Raw genomic sequence first — 22,277 nt, 5'->3', positions numbered from 1 at the left:
ACTAAAGGTACAGAGCCGACTAAGAAGACAATTATAGGTTATATAGAAATTATTTTTCACCCACTACCACCAGGTATTGCTGGTTTAATAGATGAAATGCTGGTGACAGGTTCCCTTTAACAACATGTGAGCTCCAGATAAATTTATTGCCAAAAATGGCAAAAAAAAAACACAAAAATGCCTGATACAGAATAAATACATGGGGTCCTTTTGGGGTAGATTTACTAAGAAAAATGTGCCTGGATTCTTGTTTAAATTGCCCTAAAACAAAAAAATGGAGTACGCTTTTTACACCTCTCTGGACAGATTTCAAAAGTGTTTAGAAAAAGCGGCATGGTGAGAGATCCTAAAAAGTGCCAAATTTATCAACTATGTGTACTTTTTTGGGGGACGCAGTATATTATTGTAAAATACGCCATTAATGACGTGGCTTAAGGAAAATAGTGAGTTAAGACCCCTTTAACATCACGTTTCTGCCCAACTTTTCCTACGTACGTTGGGAAAGCTCCTGACATACACGATAAACCTGGCCATAGGCTCCATTAGCCCGATTTGAGGTCAACAGTGTCTGTCTTTTTGGCCTTCGTCGGGCAGGTATACATCAGTATTTTTTTAATGTATGCCTCTATATGGCATCTGTTATTGGTATAGGTATACTGGTTACTGGTATATGTTGAGAAGCTCCAGTGACGTAACTGTCCATATGTGCACAGCTATTTCACTGGAGGTTCCTGCACATGGCCAGAGACCGCACCGCCGTACTCATCCTTGTTGCCTGCACTCCGGCCTCCCTGCCAAAGAGGGAGTCAGGTGACTCCATTCTCTTGACTCCCCTAGCCTCTTTACCTTGGCCTTTGTGCACCACACCCACTCGCACGGCGATCAGGCTATGCCCCACTTCAAAGCAGCTGGAGTCCACAGCTGCCTTTATCTCCCTTGGTGTAGACACAGTGACTGGTCATTGTGGAACTGGGGCTACTTCAGAGGAGCTCCAGTAATGTAGGTTCCCTGGGGAGATAAAAAGCAGCTGGTGTCTCAATCATCAGGGAGCGCTCTGGCCGGGACTCTGACCCTGGGAAAGCTATTGACATCACTGTCCGTATGTAAAGTGACATCAGGAGCTTCTCCAGGGCAAGTGTTGCTGGGCACGCAAAGTATCCGGAAGCTCTCTGTCCGGGGAGTGAGACCCCGGGGGTTGGGGGGCTGTTACACTGCAGCCTACCATCGGAGGTATATGTTGGGAGTCCCGATGCATACCTCTGACAGAAAGCAATCACACAATGTGAATGGGGCCTTAGGTGTGAATTGGCGAGCGATCAGCTAGCCGCTTTCTAAATTGTATGGCCAACTTTACCACATTGTGATAAATTTGACAACGTTTCAGCCTGTTTAGTAGAGTTTTATCCCATCTAAAGGTAGTCTGTATGTGTAGTGTTTTATTATGTCTAAATGCAATGTGTATGAGCGCCTGTCATCTCCAAGAGAATGATGTTGTATTTCAAGATACCGGATTGTTTTGTTCTAATATCTATGTCCAGCTTTACTTTACAATACTAGTAATATATCTGCCCCATTGGCTTCATACTGTATATATAGAGACTAGCGCTTTGGAGCTGACTATTTTTTTTTGTTCGTTTTTTTTAAATACACGAGGCCCAATATTCGTGACAGATGAACTACTATTAAACAGGTTTTTTTAAAATTTTATCATGAAACAATAGTCAGGTAGATAGGCGACATATTAGACAATGTTCACCCAGAACTATGGCAAATCCAGTGTGGATTTTTAGAAAATCCACAACAGAAATCTCGGATTTCTGACGTGGAATTGTACGCAGAGTAGCCCAATTGTAATTTAATGGAGCTAATTCACAGCTTTTCAGCGCAAAATCCTACATCAATAATGGACGTGCTGTGGATTGTAAAATCGGCAGCGTGTTCATATTTCCACACGGATATTTCCTTGAGCAAGTGATTGGTGCATTGTAAGCGGATTCTGTCAGGATTTAGGTGTGGAATCGGTGTCTAACTCCTGACAGAATCATGAACGTATGAACATGGCGTTAAAATAATACAAAACACAGTCCGGTTATTAAGGGACAACACTGCATGGTTCTTTGACTTTATTTAGGCATAAAGAATTTGACCCACAATGGAATCTGTTTTGATGGCTCCATTCCTTTTTTGGTTATTTAGTTTTACGTAATTTTTGTCTCATCCACGTGCTCCATTTCACATTAAATGTGTTTGATCTCTCTCATCCTAAATCCTTTCAACAGTCAAAGCAAATATATTGTGCAACAAAAAGCAGAGCAAAGGAAAATTTGGAACCAAGTCTCGGAATAAATCAACTTTTCTCAAGCGCTAATAATGCAATGGTAAAAGATCAACTTCAGGGCGAGACTCACTTAAAGGGGTATTCTGGTTTCAGCAAATAAGGGCTATTCATTTTATTATGAAACATTTTATATAATTTTCTACTTTCAATATCCGTTCCTCATGTTTTTCCAGATCTATGCTTTCAGTCTTTGAATAGGAACCTTCATGGTTTAGTTCCAGGGTATAAAAAAAAAAATCTGTCCTGGTCATATGATGGACACATGTGCATGGCTCATTACAGTACAGTTATCAGGACCCTGTTAAATAAAGGTTGGTATTTTGTGTTGCCAGAAAAACATGTTTTTTTTTTTAAAAATTAAACATTTAGTGTGTGGGTGATTAAACATTGTTCAAATTTTTTTTATTTTTTTGCACGAGTCCATGTAATATTATAAATTATTTCTAATTTATAATACTACCCATTTTTGGTCACTAGATGGAGCTGTTCCCAAAATTGCAGCATTGCAACATTGGGTTAAAAGCCCTCGCTCTAGTGAGCTCTCAGCATCCCCCCCTCCTTTATCCTGGCTAGTGCCGGGATAAACGAGGGGTTTGAAAGGTTTAACCTCCTACACTGTGTGTCGCCATTTTTTGAGGTAACCCACAGTGTAGTAGGTTTACATACAGTAGTAAGCACACACAAACACTAACATACATTGAAATCTCTTACCTGCTCCTGCCGCCGCGGCTCCCTCCGGCCCGTCCGCTCCCTTTGCTGCCGCTGTTCCATGTGCACAAGTCCGGAAGCCGCGACCGGAAGTAGTAATATTACTGTCCGGCCGCGACTTCCGGTCCACAGGAAAATGGCGCCGGACGGCGCCAATTTCGAATAGGACTGTGTGGGAGCGGCGCATGCGCAGTTCCCACACAGACGCCGTACACGGCAGTCAATGGGACGGGAGCCGTTCGCAGTCCCTATGGGACTGTGGCTGCCGTGTTCTATGTCTGTGTGTGTCGTTAATCGACACACACAGAAATGGAACAAAAAATGGCAGCCCCCATAGGGAAGAAAAAGTGTAAAAAATAAGAAACAGTAAAACACAAACACACAAATGAAAATAAACGTTTTTATTAAAGCACTAACATCTTTAACATATAAAAAAATTATTTGTGATGACACTGTTCCTTTAATTACCTCAAGCAGGGATCGTAAAAATCATGTTTAATTGTATATATTTTCATTACAAAATAAATAACGTATTTGATGAAACCAAAAAACTGTTTAAGACAATTTGGGTCCGTAAATTTTATCTAAGAATCACTCACTGAACCATTGTAAGGCTGTAGCAGAGCGGAGTTTGTCATCCCAATTCATGGTGATATTACAATGGAGTTTTGCACAACACTACAGATAAACCTACTGCATTATGATAAATCTGTCACACACCCACTTGTAGATAATGCCACCGTGCCATCTGTAGAGGCTGCCACAGTGCCGTCTGTAGAGGCTGCCACAGTGCCCTCTGTAGAGGCTGCCACAGTGCCCTCTGTAGAGGCTGCCACAGTGCCCTCTGTAGAGGCTGCCACAGTGCCCTCTGTAGAGGCTGCCACAGTGCCCTCTGTAAATGCTGCCACAGTGCCCTCTGTAGATGCTGCCACAGTGCCCTCTGTAGATGCTGCCACAGTGCCCTCTGCAGATGCTGCCACAATGATGTCAGGGGCTTGCCCAGAGCTGGAGTCCCGAAGCAGAACCGCTTCTGGCACTCTGCCTGGGATTCCAGCTCTGCTCCTGACATCACTGTCCATATATGAACAGAGATGTCAGGGGCAACCCCAGATCTGGAGTCCCAGGCAGAGCGCTAGTAGGCTCTTCCTGGGACTCCAGCTGTGCTCCTGACATCACTGGGACTCCTGCTCTGGGGAAGCCCCTGACATCATTGTCGATGTATGGACAGCGATGTCAGAGGCTTCCCCAGAGTCCCGGAGCAGAGCCGATAATAACGCTCTGCCCGGGACTCCGCTCTGGGGAAGACCCTGACACACTGTCCATATATGGGCAGCGATGTCAGGGAATTCCACATAGTCCCGGAGCAGAGCCTGTACTAGCGCTCTGCCCGGGACTCCGGCTCTGGGGAAGCCCCAGACATCACTGTTCATATGTGGACAGCGATGTCAGGGAATTCCGCAGAGTCCCGGAGCAGAGCCTGTACTAGCGCTCTGCCCGGGACTCCGCTCTGGGGAAGACCCTGACAAACTGTCCACATATGGGCAGCGATGTCAGGGAATTCCAGAGTCTCGGAGCAGAGCCGATACTAGCGGCTCTGTGTCCCACGGGCCGCAGATGACAGCCCCAGGGGCCGCATGCGTGCTTGAAGCCCCTGCTCTAGTGCATATACTTATGATGATGTTGCTATAAAAGGTATATGATATATTTGAACTGTTTTATTGCTGCCACTTATTTATAGGAAAAGCAAGAGAGACTGTAATCCAGCGCTTGAGGGTAAGTGCTGATTCAGACGAACGTGACGTTTTTGCCCACGCAAAAAACGCGGCGTTTTGCATGCGCAAAAGGCACTTGACAGTTCCGTGTGCCCTGTTCATATGGATGCGCGGCTGCGTGCTTTTCACGCAGCCGCCATCTTTATGACACTCCGTTTGGATGTGGTGCTTTTCTGTTTACATTCATTCTTTTACTGTTATTGCGCGGTAAGTGCTTCCGTGGGCCATGCGTGATTTTCACGCACCCATTGACTTCAATGGGTGTGTGAAGCGCGAAATACGCCGACACATAGAACATGTCGCGAGTTTTACGCGGCGGACTAACACTGCGCAAAACTCACGGACGGTCTGCACTGCCCCATAGACTTCTCTAGGTCCGCGCGAGCCGCATGAAAACCACGCGGCCGGTACGGACGCAAAACACATTAGTCTGAATCAGCCCTAATTAAAAGGAATCGTGGTTCCAATTTTGTTAGTATTACAAGTTTAAAAATGTCAAAGTGCAAAAAAGAAAAGGGTGAATCGCGTTCTTTTTTCGCCTAAGCGTTTCCGACATGACATGATTAAGGACACAGGACGTGTCGGAAACGCGTAGGCGAAAAAAACAATGCGATTCACCCTTTTTTTTTTTGCACTTTGAAATTTTTAAACTTGTAATAATAATAAAATTGGAACCACAATTCCTTTTACTTACCCTCAAGCACTGGATTACAGTCTCTCTTGCTTTTCCTGTTGATTGCCATTGGCCGTGCGGAAATCCGGGCGCTGTCTGAATAGGACACTACGAATGGTGAGCTGGAGGATTCCTCCCCCCCTTTGCGCACACACAGGACATGTCCTCCATATGGTCTAATAGGTTTTTTCTGAGTCAACCCCATAATAAATAGTCCCTAGTAGCAAGTAATTGGTTCAAAGGTCTGCTCCAAATAGGGTTGTCTTTGGGGTCCTGTTGTATAAGGAGCCTATTATTGTGTCAGAGCCTGGGCCCACTGAAGAATCCTCTGGTGGGCCAGTCCGTCACTTCATAACCGCACGTGTAGTATCAGGGCAGCACCCCAGCACATTGTATAGGGTTCAGGTGGAGCAACCCAACTCTTTGTTCGTCACTTGACTCCTGATCAGGTGGAGTGATTGATGAAGCCGCAATATCACAGTATTTAAAATTTCCAATACAACCATGTTGTGGCGTTCCAATATAGCGGTATATCAGCCATAATGTCCAGATACTGTCCAATCCCTCTTTTCCTTATAAAACCTATTTCAAGTTATGTAACGTTTCTCTAAGAAAATAAATCACACTAAATTGTTAAAGCTGAAAAAGTTTTCGAGCCATAATTTTTTGTATTGATCTGTATTGTTAATTTCCCTTCAATCGATCAAAAGATTTAGCTTCATGTTATGACTCATCGAGCAATTTTTTTCCTGATAGCCTTTTTTTTTTTTTCCTTTTTACAAATTGTTATGTGAGTAATAAAGATTGTTGGTGAAATGTTCTTTCACTCGACCACTTTCTACTCAATCACCCAAATTGTCAGAAAGGAACATTGTGCCATCATTCTACAGGGTGATGATGATTGCGTCCCGTGTCTTGGGCTTGTCATTTCTGACCTAAACAAACAAAGGTGTCGAACAGTAGAAAACGATTTAAATAATAGCAAATACTCAGAGGTCATTCATGACCTGAAATTTGGCCAAGACGTTGTGCACAATCTTCTCAGGTCCCATAATTCATTTACTCGGGCTAATAGGAACAGTTGTGCAGTGATTAAAGGGAATGTGTCGCTAGAATTTTTTTTTATATTTTTTTGTTAAACATAAACAGTTAGTGTATACATGATTAGACATTGTTCTAATTTTTTTCACAAGTCAGGAAATATTATAAATTAGATTCGAATTTATAACATTTCCCTGTGCTGGTCACTAGAGGGAGCAATTCCCAAAATTGCAGCATTGGCATGTGGTAAAGCAACCACATTGCTTTATGCTGCAAAATTTGAGAAGACACACTCGCTCTAGCGTCCTTAAACAATCCCCCCTCCTTTATCCTAAATAATAGCAAATACTCAGAGGTCATTCACTCGACCACTTTTTTTTTTAGACAAAGGCTCATGTCAAGAAGGGATACGTGCTGATTCTGGTTCATCTTCTTCAACCTCTTTAATTATTTAGTCGAACGTGTCTTCTGATAGATGCCCTATACATTGGCCGTACTAACCCAAATATTAAAATCCATATACACAATAATGGATATGTTGAAAGACCGCCATGATCAGCCGGTATGAGGGCTATAGGGGCATTTTCCTAGGGTTCATCAAATGGAAAACTAAAAGTTTGTAACATACATTGTGTCAAAATACTTGTGGCTCGTTCAAATAATACAATCTGACAATATGTCCTCTGAACAGACGAGGTTGTTGACCCCTGTTCTGGATTCAAGACCATATGAAATAGAAAATTCTAAACCAGTGGTGGGCAATTCGTGGCCTGGGAGCCAAATGTAACCCGTGGGTAATCTCCCTGGGGCTGTGGGTACTGTGCATGGTATATAGTACAGAGCTTCATGTGTGCTCTGCTGTCCTGCATACATACTGTTCACCGCCATGTGTACGGTCCATGTAGTAATGTATTTTATCTCCATACCCCAAAGTCCAAGTTTTTTAATGATTAAACTCTGGCATGTTATTTGTGTAGGCATCATGGGAAGGGCCTTCCTACTATACACAGTTATGACCTATGGATAGGATCTGACATAAATGTTTGATCATTGGCAATCCCATCAATGCAGAGGAAAGGGCTTCCATATTCCCCTGTGCAGTGAATAGGTGGCTGTCCATGTGACCGCACTCACTAAGCTACTTCTTCATATAGACTACAATTGAAAGTGATGTGCGTCCATCTCTCTGCTGCAAATGGGAGACGCACTGAAATCAATGTAGCGGAGTACGGGCTCAATAGAAAGTCGGAGAGCCTGTACACCGCTACATCGGCTTTCCGGAAAAAGCCGAACAGAAATGAAGCGACTGAACGCTCACACGACCACTTCTGACGCTTCGTTTTAGCGATTGATGGAGGTCTCAGTGCTTGGATCCCCACCAATCAAAACTTCTGACATGTCACTATGACATGTCAGAAGTTTGAACCTTTAGTTACCCTTTAAGCCCCTGGCATGGAGTTAAGGGACACATCTGAGGCCCCCATAACGTAGTAGTTTGAGCAACACCTGGATTATCTCTATAGATGCGCACCCTGATGGTTGATCTGGTGTTTTCATGCTCATTAAGGAGTTTACATACTACGCAAAAATAGTAATTTTAAGACTAACAAAATCCTCAGACTCCGTTCACACGGGTCATACCTGACACGGATTTCGGCACGTATTCCGTGCCAAAATCGGCGTCCAATCCATGACCATCTGCATCTTCTCCATTTAAGTGGAGTTTCTGTAAACCCAAAATTTCAGTGTGGATTTTTGTACGCAACATGGGAAAAAATGAGTCCCAGAAATAAGTAGCATGCTATTTATTTCCGCAGGTGTCGCTCGTAAAAGCTGATGATTAGTCCCATTAAATCACGATGGGACTAATCCTCATGTGGAACTGCTGCACATCCGTGGCACTAATCTGAGTGTATGCCCCGGATTTCTGCTAAGGAAATACACGTCTGATTTAGACCTCTACCAGAATAAACATTTATCCACATTTATCCTCACTGCGGTCGGAGGAACAGGGGATTCAGAACACCCGTTCTCGTGATCAGTGGTGGTCCCAGTTGTGGGACACCCAGTGATTACACAATTATCATCTATCCTGTGGATAGGGGATAATTGTCGATTCTGGTGCAACCCATTTTAACCACTATCCGAACCATGACCTAATAGCATGTTGTGGGGGTGGTGGGGGGGGTGATGTTTACACCCGCTGAGCCCGCTCCGTACGAAGCTGGTGTCAGCTGTGTATTACAGCTGACACCCGGGACTAACGGGTAGGAACAGCGGTTAACAGGAGCCTGTAAAAATGACAATATACTGCAATACATTTGAATTGTAGCAGCAATCTAACGATCGCTGGTTCAAGTCCCACGGGGCGACTAATAAAATGTGTAAAAAGAAAAGTTTAAAAACGTTTTTATTAGTGTAAAATAAAAAAATATTAAAAATGAAAAAAAAAAAACTTTTCCCATTTGTCCTCTGAAGTAATGAAAAAAATATATAGAAAATTGGTATCCGAAAAGTCTGAACTATTACAATATAACATTATTTAATCCGCACGCTGAACGCCGTAAAAAGAAAAAATAATTAAAACGCCAGAATCGCTGTCATATCCCACAAAAAATTATAAAGTGTTCAAAGAGTATCATGTAGCCCAAAATGGTACCAATAGAAAGCCACAGCTCGCCCCACAAAAAAATAAGCCCTCATGCCGCTCAATCAATGAAAAAATCAAAAAGTTATGGCTCTCAGAATGTGGCGACACACAAATCTTATTTTTAACAATTCGTTTCTTCCTTGTAAAAGTAGTCAAACATGAAAAAAAACTATATAAATTTGGTATCGCCGTAATCGTATTGGCCAGTAGAATAAAGTTACCATGCCGTTTTTACCGCATGGTGAAAGCTCTATAAACGAAACCCCTCAAAAATTTTAGTAATCGCTGTACAATAAATGGTACCATGAAAAACTGCAACTCGTCCCGCAAAAAACAAGCCCTCGTATGGCATTATCAACGAAAAATAAAAAAAAGTTGTGGCTTTTGCAACGTGGGGAGGAACAAATTGAAATGAAAATCAAAAAATGGCTGAGACTGGAAGGTGACATTAAAGGTGACGTGTAAACGGGGCCTTGCATATAGTTTTTCCAGCAGTCGATCTTGGTATAGTTTCTTGCGTATCCATCATTGGAAAGCCGGGTTGTAACTATATGGAATGCATTGGGACCCAGGAGCTTTAGAGGGTATGTACACCTTTGAAATCGCTTACTTTATTTTATATATATATATATATATATATATATATATATATATATAATATATATATATATATTGTGTATTGTGCAACTTTGTAATTGCAGTTAATGAAAAAAAAATTCCTTTTTGAGATGCAGCTGCTTTGTATCCTGTATACAGAGCAGCTGTATCGGGGACTGAGGGGTTCAGTGTTAGCAGGTCCTGTGGCTCTGACATGCAGGAACCACCTGTTATCAATCACATCCAAGTTCTGAACATGCAGGACCCGCTGACACTGAACCCCCTCAGTCCCGCTGACCTGATGGATACAGGATTCAGCGCACGATACAGCTGCTCTGTATACATAATACAGAGCAGCTGTATCTCAAAAAGTAAAAATAATTAATAAAATGTTATTAGAAAGTTGTACATAGCCTTTAAAGTGTAGCTAAACGTTTGACAAACTTTTGACATGTCAGAAGTTTGGATTGGTGGGGGTCTGAGCACTGAGACCCCCACCAATCGCTAGAACGAAGCAGTTTAAGCACTTGTGTGAGCGCTCAGCCGCTTCGTGTCTGTTTGTTTTTTTCCGGAAAGCCGATGTATCGGTGTACGGGCTCATAGACTTTCTATTCAGTCCGTACACCGATACATTTATTTTCGGAAAAAGACGAACAGAAACGAATCGGCTGAGTGCTCACACGAGATCTTCTGCCGCTTCGTTTTAGCGATTGGTGGGGGTCTCAGTGCTCGGACCCCCACCAATCCAAACTTCTGACGTGTCACTATGGCATACCAGAAGTATGTCAAACGTTCTGTTGTAAAGCAATAATTTTTCTTTAAAGAGTGACTTGCTTTGTGTGAACTGTCAAATGTGTTAATTTTTACTATTAATTCTACTAATACTGCCATATGCATCTCATACATTCTAGTCTTGTTTTACCGTATGATTTTCCACCCCACATTTAAACAATTGGGCATGGACTTCTGGTAAATCAAAAGATACTATTGAATATTTGAGGTTTTGTCGGTCCCTTTTTTTCCACTTTCTGTAAAACTTTTTGTATGCATGCGGCAGAAGTCTCACAGCAATGTGCCACACTGCACATAAGCTCCTCCATTTGGTCATGCGTCGCTGGGATGTTGACTTATGACTCGGTGTCTGCTTGCTTCAGATAGATAACGGCTTCATAATCAGAATTTAATCTGCATTCCGCATGCTGCATCTAATACGCTCAGATGTGTGTTTTCTTCAGCAATTTGCAAATCCAGAGACAGATGGGCTATGACCAGGAATCAGTGAAGAACAGACTGGTGGAAAGACGGTTGGCATGTAGACTGGGGCAGGTACAGCTGTGGAATGTATTTTATTCAGCATGTCCTCTTCCTGCATCAGCAGCCGGCTGCCCCATCCGCCCGGCTTCAACTGTCTTAATGAAGAGCGGAGAGGACCATGAATCCAGAATGTCAGTGGGACCTAACATGTGAGGACAATATTGGCAAAGAAAACTGGATGCCAAGATTTTTTTCTTTACATTAACATAAATATAACTAGTAACTCTTGCCAAAAGTTGGATAATGGATCTGCATGTTATTAACTTTCTAATTCAAATAATTCAGAGTGATTATAATACAAATGTTTTATCCGTAAAATCTTCAAGGAAATACAAGCATTTCAATCACTGTACATTATGTGTATATATAAGATACACTATATGGACAAAAGTATTGGGACTCACCTCTTAATCATTGAATTCAGGTGTTTCATTCAGTCCCATTGCCCCAGGTGTATAAAATCCAGCACCTCGCCCTGCAGTCGCCTTTACAAACATTTGTGGAAGAATGGGTCATTCTAAAGAGATCAATGAATTCCATCGTTGTCCTGTAATAGGACGTCACCATTACAAGTCAGTTCATGGAATTTCTTCCCTCCTAGATATTTCACCATCAACTGTGAATGATATTAATGCAAAGTGGAAGCGTTTAGTAACCACTGCAACTCAGCCACGAAGTGCCAAGCACGTAAAGTTACAGAGCGGGGTCGTCGCGTGTTGAGGCGCATAGTGCATAAAAGTCTCCAACGCTCTGCTGACTCAATAACTGCAGAGTACCAAACCTCCTCTGGCATTAACATCCACACCAAAACTGTGTCCCGTGAGTTTCATGGCATGGGTTTCATGGCCGGGCAGCTGCATGCCAGCCCTACATCACCAAGCACAATGTCAAGCGTCCGATGTAGTGATGTAAAGCCCCCACCACTGGACTCTGGAGTAGTGGAAACGTGTTCTGTGGAGTGATGAATCACGCTTCCCTATCTGGCGGTCTGATGGATGAGTCTGGGTTTGGTGAATGCCAGGAGAACGTTACCTGCCTGACTGCATTGTGCCCACTGTAAAGTTTGGTAGAGGAGGGATAATGCTATGAGGTTGTTTTTCAGGCGTCGGCCTCTTAGTTCCAGTGAAGGGAAATCTTAATTATTTAGTACACCAAGACATTTTGGACAATTGTAGCTTCCAACTTTGTGGGAACAGTTTGGGGTTCAGCCCTTTTTCTGTTCCAGCATGACTGTGCCCCAGTGCACAAAGCAAGGTCCATAAAGACATGGTTCTTTGGTTGGGTGAGTTTGGTGTAGAAGAACATAACTGGCCACACAGAGCCCTGACCTCAACCCCATCCAACATCTTTGGGATGAACTAGAACGGAGATTACGAGGCAGGCTCTCTCCTCCAACATCAGTGTCTGACCTCACAAATGCTCTTCTGGATGAATGGGCAAAAATTCACACAGACACCCCAAAATCTTGTAGAAAGTCTTCCCAGAAGAGTGGAAGCTGTTTTAGCTGCAAAAGGAAGGGGGCAACTCCATAATTAATGTCTATGGATTTAGTATGGGATGTCATAAGATCTTCTATAGGTGTAATGTTTAGGTGTCCCAATACTTTTGTTCATGGGAATTCGAGGCACATCAGCGGGTGCTGTTGCAACCACGTCATTTAGCTGGATCGTACACCGACCCATAATACAACAACTACCCTTTTAGTTTTCGTATTATATAGAGGTCCTATACAGTGCGATGTCATTGACATTTTTATGGTTCAGTGGCATTTTCATTGGTCTCAGGAGTTAAACTACACCATTGGTGCAAGTCATTCACTAATGTAGAGGTGAACCTTAAAGTGAATGTCCTATTTGTAATCTAAATATGTTAAAATTCTGGCCTGATTAATTTTTTAACAAATATTTATAGTGGTCATAGCTCCATTTTTCTAATATAGAGCTCCAAATCCTCTGCATTGACATAAAAATAAATTAAATAAATTCTGCCTGACCTGTAGCTACCACTAGACTGGGCTTAGGAGATTACTGCATACAATATACACAGATCCGTCATAACATTAACACCACTGACAGGTGAGGTAAACGTATGAGCTAGTGTAGCACAAATAGCTGAAAATTACTTCTGGCTATTCTAGAAAGGAGTCAGAGCCCCCAGGGCATTGCAGCTTGCTACGTTTTGGATTTGCGTAACTGCAAACTGGTCAGAGTGCCCATGCTGACCCCCTGACCATCACCAAAAGTGACTACAATGGGCAAGTGAGCAGAAGAACTGGACCATGGAGCAATACAAGAAGGTGCCTGGTCTAATGAATCACGTTTTCTTTTACATCATGTGGACGGCCGGTGCGTGTGCATCGCTTACCTAGGGAAGACATGGCAGCAGGATGCACTGTGGGAAGAAGAAGCAGGTGTGACCCTCTGGGCAATGTTCCGCTAGGAAACTTTGGGTCCTGGCATTCCTGGGAATTTTACTATGACATGTACCATCTACCTAAACATTGCTGCAGACCAATTACATCCCTTCATGGCACCGATATTTCCTAATGGCAGTGGCCTCTTTCAGCAGGATAGTGCCCCTGCCACACTGCAAAAATTGTTCAGGAAGGGTTTCAGGAACATGCTAAAGAGTTTAAGGTGTTGACTTGGCCCCCAAATCTCCCCATATCTCAATCCAATCAAGCATCTGTGGGATGTGCTGGAAAAAACTAACTGAGCCATGGATCTGTTAGTATCGTCTTGGTGCCAGATACCACAGGACATCTTCGGAGGCCTTGAGGAGTCCATGTCTTGATGGGTCAGAGCTGTTTTGGTGCCACGAAGGGGACCTGCAGAATATTTGGTTGGTGGTTTTAATGTTAATCATTTAACTTTTGTCTATGTTGGGTATTTGGAGCTTTGTATCAGAAAAACGAAGCTGCGAATGCTAAAAATACATATTATCAAACCAGTGGCGGATTAATTAGACCATAGGCCCTGGGCTCTTACCCAAAGTTGGGCCCCCAGTCTCCAGCACCACCCTGTAACTATTGTTAACACTTCCTTTTTGTCCAGACATTAACAAATGGGTGTTACTACTCCCCTTGTCAAAAGGCTGTGTCCTCACATACTGACAGTCTCCAACCATCATTGACAGTATCGCACCATGTAGGGACACATTCTCCTGACAAGGGGAATAGTAACACTTATTTGTCTATCAGTCCTGGACTGCACAAAGACTTTTTCTGAAATACAAGGATTTCCTATAATAAACATGTCAGGAGAGATGGCAGATTGTCTATAAATCTAGTGACTCACAGGTGACAACGTAGTTTTTTTTCCTCTTTTCTACTCCATCCAGTCCAGACTTCATGACGACTTTTCCCGGCCATGACCCATTTCTGCAGAATTTGCCACTCAGATGTCTTTGGCTCCTCACTTTTCCAACATTTCCACACCTATAAACAAAGATAAAATTATCATGTTGCCACACACTGTGCCCCTAATATAATAGCACCAAACACTGCGCCCCTGAATAAAATAGTACCAAACGCTGGGCCCCTAAATATTATAGGACCATAGACTGCGCCCCTCCATATAATTGTGTCAAACACTGTAGAGTAAAGCACCACATACACACAGCCCCTGTAGATAGCGCTACACAGCCCTCCCCCTCTGTAAATAGTGCCACATAGCCCTCCCCCTCTTGTATATAGTGCTATACAGCAATCCCCCCTTGTATATAGTGCCACATAGCGCCACCCCCCTTGTATATAGTGCTACACAGCGCCTCCCCCCTTGGACCTGCAGCTCTTGTAATTGCTCAGTATAATGTCCCCTATAGCTGCCCCCACTGTATATTGCCACGCATAGCTGCCCCATACAGTATAATGCCCCCATAGCTGCTACACGGTATAATGCCCCCATAGCTGCTACACAGTATAATGCCCCCATAGCTGCTTCTACACAGTATAATGCCCTCCATAGTAGCCTCTACACAGTATAATGTTCTCCTTAGCTGTCCTACACAGTATAATGCCCTCCATAGCTGCCACATACAGTATAATGCCCCCATAGCTGCTACACAGTATAATGCCCCCATAGCTGCCCTACACACAGTATAATGCACCCATAGCTGCCTCTACACAGTATAATGCCCCCATAGTTGCCTCTACACAGTATAATGTTCCCCTTAGCTATCCTACACAGTATAATGCCCTCCATAGCTGCCTCTACATAGTATAATGCCCTCCATAGCTGCCTCTACACAGTATAATGCCCTCATAGCTGCCACATAGTATAATGCCCTCCATAGCTGCCTCTACACAGTATAATGCCCTCATAGCTGCCACATAGTATAATGCCCTCCATAGCTGCCTCTACACAGTATAATGTTCCCCTTAGCTGTCCTATACAGTATAATGCCACCATATGTACGTACCTAATAAAAAAATAACATAACTACTTACCTATCCCCGTTCCCACGACGGGTGGGGGATGCTTCTCCTCCTCTGCACTGTGCTGTAAGTGACTCGGTGCAGACAAGCGCGATGCCGTCACTACATTGCGCCTACCTGCGCCGAGCCGCTCACGGCAGCGTCAATGCTGGAGCGAGGCTCCAGCATTCAACCCAAATGAATCTGCGTCCTGCGGACGCAGGTTCAGTTGGAAGCGGGACCAACTTGGTCCACAGCGGCAGTTAGTAGCGCTAGAGCGCGCTGCATAGTTTTTTTAAGATTATGTGCGGTTCGGGCCCACGTGATAATCCGCCATTGTATCAAACTAATCGGCTCAAAATTTTGGACCTAAAAAAACATGGTGCTAAAAGGTAGATATTCACTTTAAAAATGAAACACTGAATTTGTATTAAAATAAAAACATTAATGCCACAGAAATACGAAGTTTGTGAAGATGTTGCCCTGGTTGGATTCACTGTGCTATTACACATTTTAACTGCAATTCCACAGATGTAGCAGAACTCAGTAACTCATTTAACACATCATTTACCTGTAATTTAGGTAAACCTTAAGCAAAATCAAATCTCAGTGAGTTATAATGTACAAACAAACCAGTTCAATGACATTTTAGCTCTGCTACGTCTGTACGTTAGCATTGTCCAATTGTGTTAAAGATAGACCATGTATAAATATGAAGTGTCTTGTTCAAAAGGTAACTGGTGTGGGTGACTAGGACTGTGTAATCAAATGATACGCTTTCTAGGATCTCCATACAATTATCATGAAACATTCCTCCTGGGCAAGTGAATGTATGCCAAGTATGAGCAGTGAACAAGACAAAGAGTTTTAACATTGCAATTTGCAAACAAAACACATGATAAAATAATATTGTGTTTTGAAACATCTTTAATCATTTATAACTTACCTAGGACCTAGAAGTAGAAGATGTTTTGTAATCTCTTAACTATGTTATAAATAAGTATTCTAGAGACCCTAAGTTGCTGATTATTAGAAATGTACTACTAAAAAAAGAACAAAAAAAACAAACCTCTGGAGGACCCAGCATGTCTGTCTATTACATTGGTTTGAATAGGAGCTATGTAATACTTCATTTTTCCTGCGGTGGTGCTGCAGAGAAATTTAAAACGTGTTGCCAGGTTCACTATTGATTGCTGAGATCACAGCTGATTGCAGATGGTCCCAAACGCAGAACATCCAGTAAACATCTAAGCTCCCCCTAGTGGTGGCTTCAGGCAGCCAGAATTTTATCATTTAACTCTGTTTATACAGGGGATTTAGCATTCTGTATTAGAAAAACTTAACATTGTCCGATATAAAGATATATTAAGAAGTAAATCCGCACAGGATGTTGGAACTTAAAAGAAGTACATTTACTTAATGCGTGTTCTTTGTATGTCATTCATAGAACGCTCGTTGCCGATAATACCCTGTGTAAACAGAGCATCGATCAGCAGATGAACGAGCAAATGCTCGTTTGTCTGCTGATCGTATCGTTTTAAAAAACTGAAATATAATCGTTGTCGGCAGCACATCTCCCTGTGTAAACAGGGAGACGCGCTGCCGACATGATGATAATGTATGGGGATGAGCGATTGGAGTAATGACCGCTCGTCCCCATCCATAGCTCCTTTTTCAAGCTTCTCTAAAGGGTCGGAAGTTGACTTACAGGATAGTCCCCTATATACGTGGCACTAGAGAGACAATTTTCTTCCTTCTGAAAGAACGGGAAAAAGAAGCTTTCTGCCCGATCTTCGGGCGGACTCCGCTCGAACCTCCCATTAAAGTCAATGGGAGGAGGAATCTTAATAATTTTGCAGACGGAACCGCTATGCAAAATATGCTGTGTGAACTGACCCTTACTCGGCAAACCAGAAACCTACTAATGTAGTGATGAGAACCAACAACTCTGAAACAGTGCTGTCTACAGATGAGATTCTATGGTTTGGCTGATAACTAAGTCATATTTCAGGGCCTTCTAAAGGGTCGGATGTTGACTTATGCACCAGGGAGAGTTTTCTTTCCTTCTGGAGGAGAACTATTTTTCATTCTGTCCGGTACACAATTACAAAGAAAAAACGACCTACTAAGCAAATTGTAACAGCGAGTTATTGCACCCGAGTCGTCCACTTGACTGGTCAGTTACACTGAGTGTGTGTTTGCATTTTTCTTCTTTTTAATAGTAACTTCAATCTGTTTATCAACCTCAATTTGTGATATCAAACAGACAGCAAGTGAAGCAAATGGATATACTGACCTCGAGGGAGAGGATTATTTATCAGTGCATGAGTGAGTCTGAGCAGATGGTCAGTGATGTTTTCCCGAAGTCATTTCTTGTGCCCACCATTTAGTGTCAATGCCAGGAACAAGACTTGCTATCCTGACATTGAACAGCTTTATAATAAATTTACTAATTGGAGACTGATACCAAAGGCTTTATAAACTGCTGCGTTCCATCAGTGGGACTTGAGATGATGACTTGGTTTCAGATTGAGAAAATCTACTTTGAGACGGTTAACATGATCTTGTCCTTAGGAGGGGTTTTGGGAAAGTTCAACGTTATTTATGGTACATATATTTCTGGGGTAAAAGAAAAAATATAGCATTGGGTGACCTGATCTTTTGCTTGTGGCTGATTGCACTTGAAATTTACCGAAAAGATGCCTAGATGTGACACTTATGTTTTCCAGCCGGCATTTTGTCGTGTTCAATAGAACAACAGGAGTGGGTAAAGTAGAGAACTGGCAAGAAAGGCATTGAGGGAAATTCCCCTCTGGTCCTCTCAAACGGGCATTGAGGAAGATAGGCTTTTTTTTTTTGTCATAATGTCTGCCGTAGTGGAGTCACCTAGATAATATCCTTGATGCGGAATATGCCATTCTGGAAAGAGGCATGAATAAAAATATACATACAAATAGACACACTGTCTGTGATTTATCAAAACTGGTGCGAAGACTACTTGGAGCCATAGCCAGCAATCCAGTTGAGCTTTTATTTTAAACATGCCCTCTTTGAAAGCGTCAACCTGATTGATTGGTGTCTATTCGCAACTGCTCCACTTCCCCTTTGCACCAGTTTTAATAATTCTTGCACCCACTTTTCTTAAATAGGAGCAGACTAAGGCTGGCCTTACACGCCTTACAAATTAGATGCTTGTCAGCCAAACTTACCGATTTTGGTGGGACCGGACGACCATCTAATGTGTCTGGTGGCATCCTGAATTTCAACATGCCCGATCCTTTTGTTCATTAGTGGTTAAGCCACTGCCAGAGGAGTCTGGCGGCGGCTTTCTCCCTTCTCCCCATTAAAAGCACATTTTACACTCCGCTGAGCCGAGCGTGCATGTGTATGTGTGAGGCAGAAGGAATAGCTTTTGGCCGAACAATCATCAAGCCAACAGCTATCTAAAGTGTATGTCCAGTCAAAGACTCCCCTGTCGGGAAGACTAAATACTATCGCCAATGCTTTACAGTTGTTAGACTTGTGTTAACTAAGGTCAAAGATCCAAGACCCATAATTCATCACAACTTTAGCCGGATCTGGACAGAGAGAAGGGAGAGGGGACCACTCTCGTGAATGCCTCTATTCATTCAAGTCTATGGAAGCTTCGGAAAAAGCAGTTTGAGTCTGCTCACGGATCCCTATTCTACCGATAGGTAGGGGACCCAGAGATGGGACCCCTATCTATCATACATTTTTGGGAAACCCCATTAAATGTTAGTATGAATGAGGCCTAAACAACAACTTACTATTGCATGCATAAAATCTGTTGATCTCCCTTCTTGCAGCTCATTCTCAGTTTTTTCCGCATATCCTGTCTGGGTGACCACCATTTGAGTACATTTAGCTACATGTACGTATGTGTTTACATGAAGTTCTATTTTCTATACAGCTGACTGCCTTTCTATGCTACACAGACTTGTTTTAGCTACTTCCCTCTCATATGGAGTTCAGAACTAGAAGGGTAAAGTTAGGATTAAAGGGGTGATCCGGGATATACATTCTTTTTTTATTAGGGACTGGAGATGAAGTAAACAAACCAAAAAAGCAGTACTTACCTATCCTTGCCCCCGGCGATCCAGCGCTGATGCTCCGGCGGCACTCCAAGTGGTTGTTTATATGCATGTAGCATATGACCTCTGCAACCAATCAGAGGGCTCTGCGAGATTCAGCAGTCATATGTTGTATTTCTGGCATTATGGCAGAAATACGATTTCTTCACCAGTGAGCCAAGCGGAGCCCTCTGATTGGCGGCAGCAATTACATGCTACGTGCATATAAACAAGCACTGGGAGTGCCGCCGGAGCGGCACCACTGGATCGCCGGGGGCAAAGGATATGTAAGTATTGCTTTTTTGGTTTATTTATTTCATATCTAGCCCCTCCTAAAAAAAATCATATCCTGGATCACACCTAATCCTACGTATAGAAATAGTTTTCTATTCTGTAATGGTTGTCTTGTGAAGTTTCTTTATTTTACATATTGAACACTGAATCTATGGTAATAGCGCAGTGTAAAACATTCCTAAATATTAGTTCAGAATACTTTTAAGTGTTTTACAAAGATGAGATCATTAGTGAGAAAATAATGATTAACCTTTAAAATCACAGTGGCATTTCTTTTTTTCCCCTCCAAATGTAGAATTAATACACATTTTTTAATCATTAGTCTAATTTTCAGCTGATACTTTTGTTCTTTTGGTTGTTGAACTGTTACGGCTGCTAGTAACCCTTCAAATTGTTTGTTCCACTCATGCATTCTACTCTGAATAATTCATTAGGCATTATAATCCAAGCGTGGAACACCTCATTTAGCACGGGCGATCTTTTCCCTATGTGTAGATGACAGGCAATCAAAGTTTTTATCAGTGCAGAAAATTTGCAATTCAGAAATCTAGTAGCGGCAATTAGTAGCTATCAGGTAGTATGGGAAGTACAGCTTCATAAAAAGAGAAACATGAATAGACTCCACTGATGGTAGCAGAAAAAGTAATAGATGAAACTAACCGGCTGTTTCTAAATTTGCCAAATGGAACATTCCTTTGCTCGGAGCACAAAGCTTTAATTAACTTCATGATATGTGTGATTTCACAAAAGAAAGCTTGGTGACAATGTATGTCAATTGAATGCTTCATGTTCAAGTTTGGACTGAAGTGGAGACTCGATGTTCTATCGCCTCGACGGTAAACGATGACTATTAGGAGTTTTCTTTTCAGAGTAGTATACATTTTTAGAGAGGTGAAATTAAAGGGGTTGTACAGGATTAGGAAAAGGGTCTGTTTTGTTTCCAGAAACAGCGCTACTCTCGTCTGTGTCTGGTATTGCCGCTAAATCCCATTATCGGACGCAGCCCCACGAAAGGGGAAGAACGGTGCTATTTCTTAAAGAAAATCTGACCTTTTTTCTAATTCTGGACAACCCCTTTAATACCTTGTCTGCACAATGTGATCACAAGCTCACAATACATTTAAAAAGAGAAAAAAAATGAAGGGGAAAAAAAACAACAATGTTCGTATAAAGTTAAAGGAGGGAATAAATTAACCTTTCTACGACAGTTTTCTGGCGTAGAAAAGTTGCAAAAGTGCCCAAAAGTCGACACTTGGCCTTTTTGCGACAACACTTTAGCAAAAAAGGCACGGGGCTACATCAGACGGAACAATTAATTTACTGGCAGAAATTATAGTCGGAAATTTCACACCAGCTCCTAGCTGTCATAGTTTTCACTCTGCGGGGTGTAACAAGGTAGAGGCTCGTGCCGGGCCCTCGTGCCTTGCCTACCTGATCAGACTACTGATGACGTTGAGTGCTGCGTTGCATATAAGGTCTTGACACTGCTTGACGTCAGGCCCTTGTATGAGCCGCTGTATGCAGAGAGAGCCGGAGGAGAGAAGAGGTGAGTGAGTATACATATTAAATTACAGCCTCGTCATAAGAAGTGCAGGACACTTCTTGGGACGTAATTGGAGCCGTTTTTCATTGACTCCAATGAAGAACAGCTCCAAATTACGTCCGTAAAAGACGCCCCGCAAAACGCGAGTACATGCAATTAAGTCTGAAATTCAGGAGCTGTTTTCAGGAGAAAACAGCTCCTGAATTTCAGACGTAATTGCTCGTACTCGCGTTTTGTGGGGCGTCTTTTACGGACGTAATTTGGAGCTGTTCTTCATTGGAGTCAATGAAAAACGGCTCCAACTACGTCCCAAGAAGTCTCCTGCACTTCTTATGACGAGGCTGTAATTTTACGGGCCGTCTTTTGACAGCGACGCATAAAATCACAGGTCGTTGGCACAGAACATCGTAAAGCCCATTGAAAGCAATGGGCAGATGTTTGCCGATGTATTGGAGCCGTTTTTTCAGACGTAATTCAAGGCGTAAAACGCTTCCATTACATCTGAAAATAGGTTGTGTGAACCCAGCCTAACAGTTATGTCGTAGAACATGTACAATATAAACAATGGCATCCTACCACAGGGATAATAAACACAGTGATATCACAGTACATAGATAGTAAATACAGTGAAATCACAATACATGATTAAAAAATAGTGATGTCGCAGTACAGAAATAATAAACCGTGATATCCCCACACAGGGATAATAAAATAGCAATGCCACGGGTGCGATGACCAAAGTGAAGTAACTGCACAGGAACAACAGTCACAGTGATGTCACAATGCAGAATAATAAAAACAGTTAATCATAGAAAGGGTTGTTGCACACAGTGATGTCACAA

Source organism: Rhinoderma darwinii, chromosome 9, assembly GCF_050947455.1.
Source record: "Rhinoderma darwinii isolate aRhiDar2 chromosome 9, aRhiDar2.hap1, whole genome shotgun sequence".
Taxonomy (NCBI): Eukaryota; Metazoa; Chordata; class Amphibia; order Anura; family Rhinodermatidae; genus Rhinoderma; species Rhinoderma darwinii.
Note: the sequence above shows the minus strand (reverse complement) of the source record.